This window comes from Pseudonaja textilis, chromosome 2, assembly GCF_049901715.1.
Source record: "Pseudonaja textilis isolate UNSWEBS1 chromosome 2, rPseTex1.2, whole genome shotgun sequence".
NCBI classification, from domain to species: Eukaryota; Metazoa; Chordata; class Lepidosauria; order Squamata; family Elapidae; genus Pseudonaja; species Pseudonaja textilis.
Window position 1 is genome coordinate 212,550,671 of NC_141991.1, and position 18,450 is coordinate 212,569,120.

At 39.2% G+C, this 18,450-nt stretch overlaps 1 long non-coding RNA gene across 1 annotated transcript in view; it reads left to right on the forward strand.

The window, feature by feature from the left end:
- LOC148127356 (uncharacterized) overlaps nt 1-18,450 on the forward strand; it is a 66,713-nt gene that overhangs the window by 47,642 nt on the left and 621 nt on the right. The gene's annotated exons all lie outside the window — the stretch shown is intronic.

The following is an 18,450-nucleotide window of genomic DNA, read 5'->3' on the forward strand; positions in this document are numbered from 1 at the left end:
AAATTAATCAACCCCAGGAACGCTTGTAACTCAGTTTTGTTACTGGGTCTTGGGGCTTCCTTGACGGCTTTGATTTTGCCCTCAGTGGGGTGGATTCCGTGCTGATCTAGGAGATATCCCAGGAATTCAACCCGTGCCGTGCGCAGTTGGCATTTCTCCCTCTTAACTTTTAGCCCTGCACTTTGGAATCTTTGCAGTACTTCCCTTAGGCGGCCTTCCAATTGTTTCTGGTCGGCCGCGGCTACGAGCACGTCGTCAAAATAGGGTACTACCCCTCTTATGCCCCGGAGGAGCCTCTCCATTAGGCTTTGAAACACCCCCGGGGCTACGCTGACTCCGAACTGGAGTCTCTTGCAGCGGAATGCCCCTCGGTGTGTGACTATGGTCTGTGCTTCTGCGGTTGCCTCGTCGACCGGCAGTTGCTGATAGGCTTGGGCCAGGTCGAGTTTGGCGAAAACCCTGCCCCCCCAGTGAGTGTAGGAGGTGCTGCACTACTGGGACGGGGTAGGCACTTTGTTGGAGCGCGCGGTTCAGGGTGGCCTTATAGTCCCCGCAGATTCTCACTGACCCATCTGGTTTTATCGGGGTGACTATAGGGGTCTCCCACTGGGCATGGTCCGTTGGCTCGAGAACTCCCTGCTCGATGAGCTTATTTAATTGCTCATCGATTTTGGGGCGGAGGGCAAAAGGCACTCGCCGGGGTTTGAGGCGGATGGGGGCAATGGTGGGGTCCAGGCTGAACGATATTGGGGGCCCCCGGTACTTGCCTAGGTTTCCGTCGAAGACCTCTTGGAAGTCGCGCACGAGCTGCTCCTCCCAGTCTGCCTCGGCGACGTGGTTGGTGCCGGTCACTTCTATTCCCAGCGGCGCGAACCATTGGAGTCCCAGGAGGCTGGGGCAGTCTCGTTCGACGATGGTCAGGGGGAGTATTTCGGTGCGCCCTTTAAATGTGACCTTGAAGTGCCCGGTCCCTACCACGGGGATGCGATTCCCCTGGTAGTCCTTGAGGATGAGCTTCTGGCTCTCCAGCTCGTGCCGCTTCATGGAGGGAACTAGCCGCTTAATTTCCCGCCACGCGACCATGGATAGGTAGGACCCGGAGTCCACTTCCATCTTGCATGGGCGGTCTTCGATGGCGACCTCCACGTGGACATTCCGGCCATCCCAGTTGGAGGAATGGCCGACGATGATCGTCTGGTGCGTTTCCTCGCGCTGGCGGTTTTCGCTGAAATGGCGGCTCCTTGCTTCCCGGCTCCAACGGCTCTCACTGTCCCGGTCTCGGTTCCTCAGGGGGGTGTTGTCGCGCCTGGCGTTGTCGCGTCTCCGTGGGCTGCCGTCTCGGTGGCGGGGGCTGTGGTTTCATTTGAAACGGCAGACCTTGGCGATGTGGCCCCGCTTGTCGCAATGCCGGCATATTGCATCGAAGAACCGGCATTCCGACCGCGGGTGCTCGCCGCCGCAGCCAGCGCACTGGAACTTTGATTTTCGGTTCCGTGGTTCGCGCCGGTCGCGCCCCGTCTGCAGCCGATGGATGTCTTCCTCGTCGTCTTCCGAGTCGGAGGGGGATTCGAGGTCGCCATGGTGCGTGGATGCGGCCGCTCGGTGGTTGATTTCGGCCCGATTCTCGGGGGTCGCAGTCGTCTCGGCCATGGTGGGCCACTCCGCGGTGCTGGCCTGCCGCAATTGGGCCGCTGATTTCCGGGTCGCCTCTGCTGCGGTGGCTTCGGCAAGGGCGTCGGCGAGGGAGATGTCGCCCTTTGCCATGATCCGACTCTGTAGGACGGGGTCCCTGAGGCCGAGGACGACGCGGTCCCGCAAGGCTTCATCGAGATCGGTGAACCCGCACAGTCCCCCGAGGTCCCTGAGGTCAGCCACAAAGTTGCTGACACTCTTGCCTTGCTTCTGGTCGCGGCGGTAGAACTCGTGCTGGCAGATGAGGGTGGGCACGGCGGGCGCGTAGTGGCTTCTCAGCAGCGGTTCGAGATCGGCCCAGTTCATGGCTTTCACGTCGAGAGGTTTGGCGAGGGCTTTTGCCATTTTAAACACTGCGGGCCCGCAGTGCGTGAGGAAGACGGCTCGTTTTCTCTGCCCGTTCGCGTCCTTGAGGTTGCTACTCTCCAAGAACATGAGGAATCTGTCTATGTACGATTCCCAGTCCTCCGTGGCTTGGTTGAAGGGAGCGGGTGGCACGTTGACGCTGGCCATGTTGCCGATTGCGGTTCCGTGATCCACGTGCGGTGTGGGACTTGTTTTAAAATCCCATCCTCGTCGCCAGTGTCGTATCTCTCATACGAACAAAGGACGCGAGGCAGTGACTTGGTTCAGCTCTTTATTCGGGGTAAAACACAAGTGAGTGGAGTGGGGAAGAAGCGCGGCTTAAAAGCATTTTCTGCTGAGTGCTGCGGCCAATCGGGTCGTTTTGAATCGCCCGCGATCGGCTCAGCCAATCGCGGCCGATTCCGAACGACCAATCAGTGCCGCGCACTCAGCCAATCCGGTGGCCGTGCGCTTTAGCCAATCTGGGCTGCCGGATTTCGAGTATGCAAATGTCTGTACAGAACAGAGAGAAATTATAAAGGAGGAAGTGAGACATAGTGAGAGTTACCTATGTAATCATCCACAAAGAGCTGTAGATATTCTTGGTCTAAAAAATGAAGTAGTCTTGATTGTTGTTTGATATGTAAGAAAGCAGAGTACATGAATTCCAGTTCTTCTGTATGCTATGAAAATGGTCTTCAGAATTTTTTGCTTGAGAATTGTCATATTGAGGTTTGAGATAATGTCCAAGAGCAGTGTTTTTCAAACTTGCCAGCTTAAAGATGTATGAACTTAAATTTCCAAGAATAAAAGTGGATTCAATAAGTGTAACAGAATGAGCTGGCAAGTAGATCAATTCTTCATAATACCTCTTCAGAAAAGGGAAAGGCTTGAGATAACACACAAGTGCTTCAGACATTTGCTTCTCATGAGGCAACCAGAAGACACAGTGTTTGGCAGGTTAGAACACTGAAAGATGAGGGAAATCCAAGATCAAACAAAATTTAATGTAAAATATTGCTAAAAATATTATTTAGTGGACAATATGGTAGTCCTTGCTTGGAAAAAATGTAATTTCAACTCTACCATAGGATGTTTGATTCAAAAGTCAAAGAACTATATTAACTATCAGCCTGGGAGCCATTTTTCTTGGCGTCTTCAGGGCTGTCACAGCAATAGCTAAGTAAGCTATGGGAACAGGATGGGGGAGGTAGAGATAACAAGGGTTTTGTAATCAAAATAAGATTCTTTCCTCTGAAAGCAAAGGGCATTCCCACCAGGTGTGAGGAGGCAGGACATGAGTCCAGATGAACTTTGGACTGTGACTTGATTAGGTCATGTGATGGTCTGAAGGGGCAGGAAGATGGAAGATGTGGTTTTTACTAGGGGGAAACCCCAGGGACTTTAGATTTGGGTTTCCCCACATGTGGCAATATGACATGCCTAATAAATCTGTTCTTTGAATAATATGTCTGCCTCAGAGTTTTGATTCTGTTGGAGATGTTACTTAGAACTCTGACACTAACTTCATATCCACTGTCTGGCCAAAGTACATTATGCTGCAAAGGCCCTACAAATGATTGAAAAACTCTGACAAATCTTGGTACAACTATAGATCTACCCCCATTAGGTTTTTTTTTTAAAAAAAATGATGGAGTTATAGCAGTTCCTAGGCTTCTTTTTTTTCCTCATAGAAGGATCTAAGGCTCAGGCTTCCCTTTATACCACTCTGGATTTGACACAGTTTGCCCCTCCTCCACCCCAGAAGAAGATATTGGGAAGATTTTTTAAAAATGTAAAGAATAAGCTTATTTAGAAGCTGTTTAACCAGTCAGATTTTAGAACTAGCAGTCAACCTAACAACTTAATTGTTTCTCATTATCCAGTAGCTTCAGGATTTTTCAAGATTTTGTCTATGAAATTCTCATTTTTGTATGATCTCTTGTAGCTGGCCTGAAAAACGTACAAGACTATTGCAGTATAGTTTGCTTCACCAATAACTTCCTATCCAATTTTTATTGTAATAAATTGTATCTATCAACAACAATTAATAGCAAAACAATAGTACTACTTTGCATACCTTATTGTTATGCATTTGTTTATTAAGAAATAATAATTGGTGAGAAAACAATCTTTAAACTATTTCACAAATTTAGATAAACCATAACGGCATGTTTTACAAAAAAAAAAAATGTGGCTCTGTCCATATAGACCCAAACTAAGAATGGCTTTTGAAGAAAAATCACATTTTTCAGCTCCAACAAAGATTTGTCTTACCATGATTTAATGTTCTGAGCTACCATATGGGAAATATGGTGAATTTGACAGTTTGACAACAAGACAAAAGTATATTAAATTGTTTTGCTGTTTATCTGTCTTTTGAAATAAATGGTGTGTAGGAATGAAATATTTAACTTTTTTAGTCCATTTATTTAGTAGATTTATTACTATGGGTAAAACATTTATTTTTAAATAGATACTGGCTTTCAATGAGTTCAATTTCTTTTTGATAAAACTTACCATAGTTTTATGAAGAAAACAAATGCTTGCACAGTATGGGGTAGTCATTCTTCTAAGTGCAGGTTAAAATATGTTAATAATTGCAGATAGTATTCTATTATTACTGAATTTACAGAATGATGTTCGGCATTTATATAGAATAATTATAACTAAAAACCAAATGCAAGATCCCCCAAAAAAAAAAAAAAAAGATTAAGGTCAACTATGATCAGAGTCTGGTATCTTAATTCCATATTTTTAATTGAACACAAAATAATATTAAGAACCCCTGAGCAATTATTGTGCTGCATTTTCTTACTTTGCACACAAATTAATAGGAATATTGTTAGATGAATAATGGCAAGCAATTAAGTGCATTGTTTGGTTAAGGAAAATAAAATAAAAATATAGAAATAAAATCCCTTTGAATTTGAAACTATGAAATTATTTCTGTCATTTCTTAAAAATATTTTTAGTACAGCAGGCTACAGAAAAAGGAAATGATATGATTTTTTTCAAATATACTCACTGAAATAAGCTATCAGTGATTTGTATTGGGGCTGGACAAATTTTCGTAATCTGGAGATTTACTTTTTTTTTTTTTTTTTGCCAATGGACCAAGATATGAGAAAATGAAATAAGGAATTCTAATTTGAATATGATAAAAGCCAATTTTTACAGTCTTCTGTATGTCAGAATTAGATTTTAAAGTCAGATTTCAGTATTTTTCTCTCAGCAAGTCCTCCTTTCAAGTAAAATGCTCAATCACAACTCATCAAGATAATGCTGATCCTTTGCTATCATATAGGTAGACATTTTTTCATGATGAACTATCTAAACCTAACCTTTCAGATTTTCCAGTTGTGCATCCATTGCCATGATAAACAAGTCAATATAATATGCTGGTGTTTATCACTTTATCTTCTTTCTTTCTACCTTTCTTATCAGTGTGGATTTATCAAGTATCTTTAATAAATGATATATGATCTATGCCATAGATCTAGTTTGTTGAAAGTCAAGATTCAAAATTAAGCTTCAGGATAAAAATTAATAACATCCAAAAACATGGATATACATAACATTTGTGTTTTTTTTCCTTTTCAGTTTAAATTAAACATTTTCAATATTTGATCATTTCAGGATTTGCAAAAACCAGGCAGGAGAAGTTATCATCTTGATGTTAGTAAACTATTGGTGTCTACCCTTATTGACCATGATCCTTAGGAATGTATTAGGAATTGTAGTTCAGGAAAATATGGAAGAACACATGTTCTCCATTCATGATGTACTCCTAAGGAGATTCAAAGAAGGCCCTGGAGACTGTGTATTCTTAGTATAACTGTCTTTTAAAATTGTTTATTTTAACATTTCCAAGACATAAGATTGTAATCTGCTCTTAATCTTTCCTTCTATTAGTACTTTCTATCATTCTTATCAGGTATTGAAAGTCTGCCATTCACTAGGAGTTACCATTTACATGCTCTTTTGAGAAAGGTATGTCTTGCTAACAGCTTAAATACTTGCTGTGATATGGAGGTGATGACACTTTTAACTACACACATGTGTTATGAAGATAAAAAACTTGAGAGACAATATATTGTACAAATGGACAAAAATAACTGAGAAGATAAGAATGACCTCTTGTTTCAATGTCACTGATTTCTAATCTCCACAAAGTAGTTTACAAAATGAACAAGGACACACAGAGAGCAAATTGGTTACTTCCAGCCACCAAGCTCTGTTCCTACCTCAAAGTAGTCATTATCTCTAGGTGTGTTTAAAATTGACATTTTAAATATTCAAAGCTTTCGTGTTGGTTTTTGTGGAATATCTGAATGTTTCTCTTTAAGGAAAGAAGAATACTTGATTGCTTTGTTTTTCAACAGTCAATTTTAGAGGCTTGCTTTGTATTGTGAAATAATAATAATAATAATAATAATAATAATTATTATTATTATTATTATTATTATTATTATTATTATTATTATTATTATTTTAAAAGACAGCTTTACTTGGAACAGCTTCTATCCTGTATTGATATTTGTAACACCATCAAACATCCAGATTTGCCTATCCCAAGTCCTTGGTAAGGACTCGATAGGTAAACAAAAATACCAAACCTAGTCTGAACATCTGGCTGACTGTGTGATGAATAATAATAATAAAAATGTATCCAAAAAGGCAGCCATATTTTCAAGAGTCCAGCTCTTGCCTTCAGATTAACACCAAATCCTGACTTGGCTGAACAAACTATTATTTTGGTTAAAGAAATGTTATAAAAAAATAATAGTTTAGGAGACTCATGACAATCTGAATCTTTGGCTACACCAATCTTTTCATTTCAGTACACAATCTAGATATGAACATGTTCCAAATACCAGCATCTGCAGATTAGATTCCAAAATAAAATCAGCAGAAGTGATTTTTATAGATTTGAGTCTGTTCCCTCACATTCTTCCCAGTCATGTGAATCACTGTGTCATATACTGTAAAATAAGTCTCAGTGTGTTTAAACACATTTGTTCTATGAAAAGCATTATACAGAGTCAACCATCATAAGTTGAAAACAAATAGATACAATATGATATGATACTGATCTAGCAGTAATTTCTATTTGGAATCCAGAATTATGGAAGTTGTAGGTAAATATTAAAAATAAATAATTAGAAATCCAGTATAAATTAGGAAGTTGGAAATATATACTATCTGTTATAACAAAAGTAAAGACCAGCTAGACTTATACTATATGATATCTTGAGCTGAAAAAGAATTGTTGGAATCTTAAAAGGATTCAGCAAATTGAATAATTTAAATGAGACTAATCCACATGCTTTAATCATGAAGCAAGAGCCTAATTCCAAGGAGTAGAAAAGACATTTTCTTATATTTGTGCAGAAAGCAAATGATTCTCCTTTCTAATGTTTGGAAAGAATTGAACTGCTGTTTAGAGAAATTTGAATCTTTGGAAGGAAATGAGCCTTAAAGACCATGGTAATATTTTTCATGTTCCCAGATAGCAAATGAAATAAAACTGACTTTGATTTATAATTTATACAGCTTTATCCCCTATTAGAATTTCATTAAGTTTGCCAAAATGTTCTTTAGTTCATTTAAATTTGCCTCAATTATTTTTATCTGGATACAGGTCATGTAAGAACTATTTATAGTCCTCAATCAGCAGGTAGCTCTTAGCCCAATTTCAACCCCTTACCAAATTTGAAACCTGCTTACTTTTAGGGAAAAAATATTTTACTCAGCATATGGCAATGTTACATTAGCCAGAAGACTAGGGTGCTAATACAAAGTAGTTGTTTGGCTGCCAACATTTGCTAGTCAATTCTGTTCATGATCATTCAATATCCAGAGTGCACCACAGGGGTGGGCAAACTAGCTCCACATTCATAAGGCCATGTCACCCTGAACTTTTTTCACCACCAATGTCACTTTGCCTTCGGGTGTCACATCCAGGCAGGTCCGGTACTGGTCAGATTCATACTGATGCTCAAAGTGCCTTTTTCCCTATTGAAGTGGTACCTATTTATCTACTTGCATGTAAACGTGCTTTCGAATTGCTAGGTTGGCAAAAGTTAAGGGAAGTGATGGGAGTGCACTCAGGGGTGGGATCCAACAGGGTCAACTACTGCTTCAGTGACTTACGATGTGCTTCCCTGCATGCTGTGCGCGTGTATAAATCTTCGTCAGCTTGCTGCCTGGACAGCTGAGCAGCGCTGCATGCAGGGAAGCAGCATTTGAAAAAGCACTTTTTTCCTGCTTTTTCATCTGCAGCTGTGCCTCACACGGCAGCTGAGGTTGAAAAAGCAGGAAATAAAGGTCAGGTAAGACCTGGGTCGGTGGGTGGGCCAAAACAGCAGCAGACATAGAACCAGTTATATGTCTGCTGCTCTTCAGAGCTACCGGTTCTACACAGCTGGTAGAATCCCACCCTTGAGTACACTCCAACATACAGTGCTAGGACTCAGAATACAGACTTTCTCCAGCATCATTAAGCCACTGAGCCATCGCACCTATCAAAAACAAAAACAAAAAAATCATAAAGAAGAAGGAAAAGAGTGATGGTCAGAAAGAGGAGAATTGAAAAGCTGGGTAAGAAGACAGGAAAGGGGTAATAGCAAAAAATAGAAGGAGGGATCTAGATTGTGCTTATCATTCCTGAAGGAGTGATTGGACTGTAAAATACAATCTGCTATATTTGCTTTGCAATATTAAGATAGAAAAATCTAAAACTAGTTAGCATCTTTTATCACTGAAGGGAAACCCCACCACTCTGAATTTCTGCTAAAACTTTTTCATTCTCAAAGCAACCAAGTAGTGTGGCCAATGCATATCTAAAAATTATCAGAATCAATTTTTTATTTTTTAAAATCATAAGAAATATTTACATTTTAGCTGACTATTGTTTGAGGCTAATGATTTCTTTAGGGAACAGTTAAACCACAAAGGAGAGTTCATTTCTTGTTTACCCAGTGTCAAAGAACAAAAAAGGAAACACAGAAAATTGCTCTGAATGAGAAGGAGACCACCACTTTCATATCACAATGCTGATGGACAGATCTAGTTGAACTGGATATATATAGCAATTCATAGAACGATGTGGTGAGTAGGCATTTATGTCCAACCTATTTTGCTAAATTGGGACAGTAAATGAACATAGGTTTCAAACAGATAATATTTTTATATGACCAGTGCTATATTATGTTGTTTATTAATTTCTGAGTGATATTGTCAATGTTTATTTCATATTCCTTGTCCCATGTTATCATTTTTATAATGGACAAAGAACATTTTTATTGGATCCTATAATGTTTATGCAGAACAACTCTACTAAGATTACTCGGGAAGTCCAAAAAAGAATGTCTCATGTTTGTTATTAATGTAGCACAATTTCTGAAATAATCTTTCCAGTTGAAAAATAAGCTTTAAAGAAGGTAAATAAATGTTCTCTTTGCTAGTTGATTTTACACAGTTCATTTTTCCCCTTAAGAAGTTTCCTTTGCTAAAGGAGCATTCAAGATTCATATCAGCTTTTTTTTAAACATTATGAGCCAATAGCATCTTAAAAGCCCTCATCACCATTAGAAGCAATAAACAGTTATAGCTTTTTATGGAAAGATATACGAGGGATAGGTTGAGATGGAGACAGAATTTCTCTTATAGATGCATAAAGAACAATTTGGATGGTCAAACGTCCGTATTATTAGACTCAGCTGTGATTCCCCTCTCCCATCCCTGGGTGAGAACACAAAATGGTAAACTATCTAGAAAAAGAAATCAACAATATGGATTAAACTATGTCCTTACAGCACAGTTTATGGGATGCTACTAAATATGTTCTGTTGTAGACAAACATGTCATGGTTAAGCACCCAATCTAGTTAGAAAGAATGAAATCTGACAGTATGAGTTGAACTGAAATTTTGTAACTTGGATTCTTCATTATCACCTGTAACTTTCATCTTGAACATCATAACATTCCCCAGCAAGGAAGATACAATTGAATAAGTTATATCTTTCCCAGAATTCTTGCTACTGTAACAATTGCAATTTCTAAAGCTTCTTTTAAAGGAGATTCAAGTAGAATGAATTTTAATAATCTATCCTAAATTTGATAAAATCATGTGTCCTTACCAAAAAGAGCCACAGTTGGCACACTACCTTGATCTGTACAAACCAGCTGATCTGTACAAACCAGCTGAGCATATATGAATAAACTGAAACAATATTTCTGGTTTATTCTTTAAAGGGAGAACTCACTTTCAGAATGGCCCGGCACAGATTTTTTAAAATAAAATATCAATATTAGGCATGTACAGTGAAGAGTATCAGGATCAAAAAATAAAATAAAAATGCAAGACTCTCAACATTTCAGTGAGAGGAAAGTAGTTCTCCCCCTTTCTGAAGAGAGCTTTACAGAATCTATGTGGAGCCTAATCTGGCCAGAGTAGGCTATGCATATCTGAAAGAAGATATATTATGTCAGCTTCAGAAAGGGAGAATCTCATCCTGGCTCTGCCTTTCTTCTTGCAAGAAGTATAACATAGAATAATCCTTTTTTTTTTCCGGCAAAACCAGAAAGGGAAGAGGAAAAACAAAGAGAGACAGAGGGAGAAAAATCCCTTTCTTCATGCAGAAGAAAGGGAACCCAGTCTCTGCTTTAGGCAAGGAAGAGCTCTTATATCTGATCAATTCCTGTGTTGAGAAAAGGGTTATTTCAACATGCTGAGTTTGAAAAAGAAGCTCTTGTCTCTGATCAGGAACTTGTCAGAAATAATACAGTTTTTCTCGTCTCAGGTCTAAGAAAGAGTGTCTTTGTTATGGACTGAACAACACAGAGAGCAAGCCTGGGGAGAGTGGAAGGAAACTGGCAGGTCAAACTAGAAAACTCCATAGAATTGTGCTATGCACCAAGAACACTATTAGAATGGTAGTAAAAAAAAAAAAAAGATTAATGAGACCTAAAGCTATTTGATAGTTGATCGTGTTCTTGTTGCTGGCAACCATAGATTTGATCAGATGAAAACATAAAGGTCAAATATGGTTAGATATTTTATTTGAATTCACCCTGTATATCTGAACAAATTTACACCCTTTCTTTGTCTATATAGTTATGGGGTAATTTCTAATATTTTGATACAGCTAGTATTTGATTTAAACAACATTAGTTCTAAACCATTAGGTTTCTTATACAAAAGTATAATGCATCTTGGTGAGGGTAATTATGTCATGCTTCTTAATGGGAAATCCTACCTGCGTCTCTATAAAATATGCAATTGTATATAAGCCAGAATTCTGGAAGTTGAAGTCCACAAGTCTTAAAGTTGCCAAGTTGCCAAGTTTGGGGATCCATGAACTAGATGAATAGACCTTCCCATAATAAGCAGAAGAGCTAAATAAATCATACCACAAGATGTGAAATGCATGAAGAAATCTTAAACATCTATAAAGCATCCTCTTCTTTTGTGATTGGTTATTTAAGGGTTTTACTTTCAAAGAAGAGAGGCATAAATGATGATAGCAAGACTATGCCTGCAGCTATAGATCTACAGAGATTGAGTTGAATTTACACAAGTGTACAAGGCAAGTACTTAAAATAACATTAACCTCTGCTCCACATGCATTGGAATGTCAAAATTGGTATGTATCTTTCCTTGAAGAGCCCTAGGACGCAACAATTGATAGTTACATTTTTTTTTCTTTTACCCTCCAACATGACTGTTGCTCACAGAATTATGTTTTCAGCCATTCAGGTAATTAGCATTGGAGTAGAGCAGAACAATAAACTGTGATAAATGTTTCAGAGCTACAACTTCATAAACAACTGAGCCCATTTTACACCTCAGTGACAGATATTATTAGCATGGTTAGCACTTTATTAACACTGAAAATGTTAGGTAATTGTATTAGAAGAGTTCGGAACATAATTCCCACTATTATCAGGAAAGGGGATGCACTGAATTAAAAAAAAATCTAGCATTATGTGCTCAGATAACCAGTAATTACATATACCTGCAGATTCTGAGGCTGATATCTGAAATATAATATATTTCTTTAAAGTTTTCTTAATATATTTCCTTTAACAAGTTCTAGAATTCCCTCTTTTATTTATCTTTCCCCAAAATCTGGAATATCATAGACTATAAAATACATAGAATGCAATTTATACAGCATAATGTACTTTAAAATGAAGCTACATACTATAAATACATTTCTCTGCAACCTGGAAATTATGAATTGTGGTAACAAATGAGGATCCAGATTGTTGGGAACAATGTGCTGATAGTAAACCACTTAAAGAGGGCTGTAAAGCACTCTGAAGAGATATATAAGTTTAAGTGGTATTGCTTTGCTATTTCCAAAAAAGGTGGCCTTTTTTAAATATCAAACCTTTATAAGAGGTTTATAAGAGATGTACATTTATTGTTGAGATGACTAATTGCTTAGAATGCTAAAACTGAAGTTAGCAGAAAAAGTTAAACTTTTGCTCTACACCCTACCCCCTTTCTCCATGTCCAAGGTTTCTTTTAATGAGAGTGTTTATTTATTTATTTTGTCAGGTATAAATATAAACATAGTTATGAATACATGAAATCAATACATAAAATAAAAATAAAAAGAAACAATAGGACAGGGACAGTAGGCACGTTGGTGCACTTATGCATGCCCCCAACAGACCTCTTAGGAAAGGGGTGAGGTCAATAGTAGAAAGTCCAAGGTTAAAGTTTTTGGGATTCGGGGAAGAAACCACAGAGTCAGGTAGAGTATTTCAGACGTTGACCACTCTGTTGCTGAAGTCGTATTTCCTGCAATCAAGTTCGATGTGGTTTGCCTTGAGTTTGTATCTATTGTTTGCTCTTGTGTTGTTATGGTTGAAGCTGAAGTATTCATTGACAGGTAGGACATTGCAATGTATGATTTGATATACTATACTTAGATCAGACTGAAGGCAGCGTAGTTCTAGGTTTTCTAGGTCTAAAATTTCAAGTCTGGTAGCAATGAGTAGAGTATTCTGCAATGAGTAGAGGAGTGGAGAACTCTTCTTATGAAATATTTCTGGACTTTCTCAACTGTATTAATATCAATTAAGTAATGCGGGTACCAGACTGATGAGCTGCATTCAAGTATTGGTCTAGCAAATGTTTTGTATGCTCTAGTTAGAAGTATGAGAGAAAAAGCTACGTAGGATTAGGTTAACAACTCTTAATGTCTTTTTCGCTATGTAGTTATAGTGGGCTCTAGCACTTAGATCATTAGAGATGAGTACTCCAAGGTCCTTGACAGAGTTTGGATTATCAGCAAGGTCTTTACTATTCAGCTTGTATTTTATTTTCTGATTATTATATTTTTTGCCAATATGTAGGACAGAGCATTTATTTGTTGAGATTTGAAGTTGCCATTTGTTTCACCATTCTGATACATAGTCGAGGTCTTTTTGAAGGGTATCAGTATTGTCAGTGCTGTTGAATAGCTTTACATCGTCAGCAAAGAGAACTCAGTTGCTCTTAATATGATAACAGAGATCATTTATGTAGAGTATGAAGAGAGTTGGTCCTAGAACACTGCCTTGGGGGACACCACTGTTGACAAGTACAGAATTTGATAGGACGCTCCCAATTTTGACCATTTATTGTCTGTTTGACAGGAATGCTTCTATCCAGTTATACAGGTGTCCAGAGATACCATAAGATTTTAGTTTTAGGAGTAGTTTGTCGTGTACCACTGAATCAAAGGTTTTACAAAAGTCTATGTAGATTGTGTCTATTGCTTTGCCCTGATCGAGTTGTGTAGTCCATATGTTTTTGCAGTGTAAGAGTTGCAGATTACGGGATAGTTTTTTTCTGAAACCAAATTGTTTATTAGAGAGTATGTTATTTGTCTCTAAGTGAAGGATAATGGATTGGTTAATAATTGATTCCATGACTTTACAGGTGATGCAGCATAAAGAGATTGGTCTGTAATTTTCAACTAGGTGGGGTCTCCCTTTTTGAAGATGGGGACGACCATGGCAAGTGATGATAGATTTAGCAAGGAGCTGGTCCTGAAAGATTTTTTTAAAGATTATGCTTAGAGGTTCGGCTATGGCCATGGATAAGTTTTTTAAGAAGCGGGCACATATTCCATCCAGTCCAATAGATAGAGATGGTTTTAGATTGCGTAGTGCTTTTTCAACATTGTCTTCTGTAAAGTCGATATGTATTAGATCATTGTAGTTGTCTGTGGTTTGACTAGGAAATACTGGGCATGATCCATTGCTGTTTACAAATACTGAGCCAAAGAATGTTTTAAAGAGGTTGGCTTTAATGGTGTCATTGTTGCAGTCTTTACCATGAGGTCCTTTCAGGGGTGGGATGGACCTTGAGTCTTTTAGTTTGTTGCTTACAAAATTGTAGAAAGTGTGGGTGGAATTGGTGCATAGAAGGTTTTCCTCTTGTTTAATGTGATAATTGGTGCATTCAGTCTTTATCTGGTGGCATAAATTTTTGTATCGGCTTTTAAAGTTGGCAACATCACCAGATTTATTTTTCCGCCAAAGTGATTTCTTTTCAGATTGAAGCTTCCTTATTGTTATGGGTAATCTGTTTTTTCTGGTTTTGGGAGTAGTTGTTGCTACATATAGTTTGATGACTCTTTTGACTTCAAGTAAAAATATGTTGTAATGGTCTTCAACAGTATTGCATCCAGTGAATAGAAATTGCCAATCAAGGGAAGAGAGATCGTTGATTATAAGACCATAGCTGCCTTTTTTGAAGTTATAATTGGGGATCCCGTCATTATGATTATTTTTGTGTGGACGTATGTTGAGACAAAAGTCCATCATGTTGTGGTCACTGTTGAAAAAGAGTTCTTTAATTTGTATTCTGTAAATTGAATTCAAATTATTGCAGAAAATGCAGTTAAGATGCAGAGGCAGTTGTTAAGTCTATCCTGTTTCTCCAACAATACGGCCTCCCCCAATAGGAAGTCCCAGCATGTTTTATAGGCATGAAATGAAATTAAGCCTCTACCCCCAAATTAAGGCCTATATTAAAACATGCAAAATAGGGGGCGGGAATGCTGGGGGGGGGGGGCTTGCCATTAGGAAGTACTTTTGTTGCACACCTGCATATGGTGCTGCCTGTGTTGACCCCAATACGAAGTGCCCCACCAATGTCGATGTCAACATCCAAGCCGTCACTGCCCGCCCACCCAAAGATGCAAGGGAGGGAAATTAAGTCACCCCTGAAAAGATGGCCTAGCCATTTTTTCAGGGCTCAGAAAAAAAAAGACCTGGCCTTATTATATGAGAAACACGGTAGTATTGTTGGTTACTAGTTGTTCCAGTCCCAGATTTGTTACAGCATTGTAGAAGGTTGCATGTATGGGTTCAGTTGTACATTCGTTTAGGGTCCAGTTAATCTGAGGTAGATTGAAGTCGCCAAGAAAGATAAAAGCATGTGGGCAGGATGTTGCCCATGTTAGTAGTGAATTTAACTTGTTTACATGTTCGATGTCATAATCAGGGGCTCTGTAACATAATAAGAATCAAAATGTGATATTTAAGGACAGTTCACAGATGATGGTCTCAGGAAGAGTAAGCTCCTGGGTAACTTTGATGTTTCTTAGCTGTAGGGACTTTTTATAGAAGATAGCAACACCACCTCCTCTACAGATTTCACAATCTGATTGGTAAACATGATAGTCTCTTACTGTGGTAATGGAGTCAAGGAGAGATGCATTCAGCCATGTTTCACAGACAAATATGATGTTGAATTTAGCCGTACTTAGTAAGAGGAGAAATTCAGGTATGTTATTTAGAAGGCTTCTTGCATTGAGTAGTTTGCATTTAAGGCCAGTTGTAGTTGGGATTGAGGTACTTAGGGGCATGTGTGCATTCTAAAATTATTTAAAATGCCTTCTTTGCATGAACAGAGACATATGAGGTACTATTTAGTATCACAGAAAAGAACAAAAGATTAGAAGCTGGCAATCCACTTTCCTTATTTTCTCCCCTGAACACAACAAGGACAAGGGCAGTGATGATATGACACATGTGTTTTAGGTTTGCATGTTTTTTTAAACATTTTGTAGGTTTATTAATCCTACAAATGAATCAATTTGTCTATAATAATTTAATTAAGTAATAATTCTATGTAGAGCATCATCTGAAGTTTGTCCATTTTATTTTGAAAATAATGTACTGGTATGGGAAACAGGATTTACTCTGATGTTTGTTTAGTGGTAATCTGAAATAGACTCTGGGTTTGAACTCGGGGTTTGGATAATTGTATTTCCTGTGTGTCATGACTTGCTGCCCCTTGGACTATTATAAGTATTGCAATAAAATAGCAGGCACATGCTAAAGTGAAAAATAGAAAAAAGAAAGGATTACTAAATTCAGAAATACATAATCCTTCTCAAATAATCCAGAGGTGCCAAGAGTTGTGACTCAATTAAAAAATAGTATCAAAATTGTACCAGAGTAGAAAGGATAATGAAATAATTGACAGAAACTGGACAAATTGTGAGACACATTATGAAAATTGGCAATAGATTTCCAGTGAGGCAACATAAGAACTATGAAACCAAACATGATTAAGGGAAAAAATGCACAAAAGCTCCATTTTAAAGCATGAGGATCACAAACCTTAAACTGAAATAAGTATTCTGGCTGACTATGTAAGATATTTGGTCTATGAAGGTTGTCACTTAACTTGAGATATAACATTTATTACTAGATTAAAGATACTCTGAGACTCTAGTTGACCCATTTTAAGAGATTATATAATTGCAAGGTAATGTGTTTGAAATATACTATCTGATTTATCAAAGTTAAATGTAGGAAACAGAAGAGGGAAAATCCATTAGGTTCAATTGCAACTACTGTGTTTCTCATAAAATAAGGCTGGGTCTTATATTTTTTTGAGCCCCGAAAAAATGGCTAGGCCGTCTTTTCGGGGGTGACTTAATTCCCCCCCCTTGCATCCTCATCTAGAGCGCCCTGCGGGCAGCCTCGTCACCAGCCGCTCCTAACTGGTGATCATGGCAAAGCACAGAGAGCTCCCTACTCCCACCAAACACCTTTGCTGCAGACCCAAGACCTTTGGCACCCACCACTGTTGCTTTCCCTTCTGCCCATTCCGCTGCCACGTTTGGAGCTGCCGCTTCCGTGTTTGGAGTGCCGCTGCCATTTGGAGTGCTGCTGCCATTTGGAGCACCGCCGTCATGTTTGGAGCTGCCACCGTGTTTGGAGTGGCAGCGGTGCTCCAAATGGCTGTGGTGCTCCAAACAGCGGCAGCGCTCCAAACGCGGAAGCGGCAGCTCCAAACGCAGCGGCAGCTCCAAATACAGACATGGCAACTCCAAACAGCGGCAGTGCTTCAAACAGAGGTGGGTTCCAAACGTGGAAGCGGCAGCTCCAAACCAGGCGGCAGCTCCAAATGCGGAAGTGGCAGCTCCAAACAGCAGCAGTGCTCCAAACAGCGGCAGCGCTCCAAACACGGAAGTGGCAGCTCCAAACGCAGCAGCAGCTCCAAATGCAGAAGCAGCAGCTCCAAATGGCAGCGGTGCTCCAAACAGCAGTGGTGCTCCAAATGTGGAAGTGGCAGCTCTAAACGTGGTGGCAGCATGGGCAGAAGGGAAATCAACAGCAGCGGGCGCTGAAGGTCTTGGGTCTGCCACAAAGGTGCTTGGAGGAGTAGGGAGCTCTCCACGCTCTACCATGATCACCCATTAGGAGCAGCTGGTGGCGAGGAATTGCTGCCCATGGGGCGCTCCTAACGGCAAGTCTCCTGCCCTTCCCCCCATTTTGCATGTTTTAAAATAGGCCTAAATTTGGGGGGAGGGGCTTAATTCGATTTTATGCCTAGAAAACATGCTGGGTCTTCCTATTGGGGAAGGTCATATTGTTGGAGAAACACGGTATTAGAAAAGTATTTTGTACGCATATAAAATTGAAAATGCTCCATTAGCCATCTGCTTTACTTTCTTCCCCTTACCTATTTTTCCTAATAATTCTAGAAGACTGTCTTATGTAGAAATAGATGCAATGCATCTGAATTGGTCTCACTCTATTAGGACAAAAATTTAAAAAGAGGAAATGTTCTGTTTTTATCTGTCTTTTCTAGCATAGCAGGACAATCACATTCTAGCACATTTTATTTTTCTCCTAATATTGAGAATTAGGGGCCAGGTTTTCAGAAGATACAGATTGTATCCTAAGGTTCAAAATGTACAGATTTGAAAAAATTCTTCCTTTGGCAATAGCAAAGTTTCCTACAGCTTGATTTTCTATGACAGGCTTCAAATAATATAATAATAATGTTTTCTCCCTAGGGACTCTTGAATACTGTAAGACAACCAGAATTTATTTTGAGGATCCTTGCCAAACCACAATATCTAATATTCTTTGAAGAAAACAATC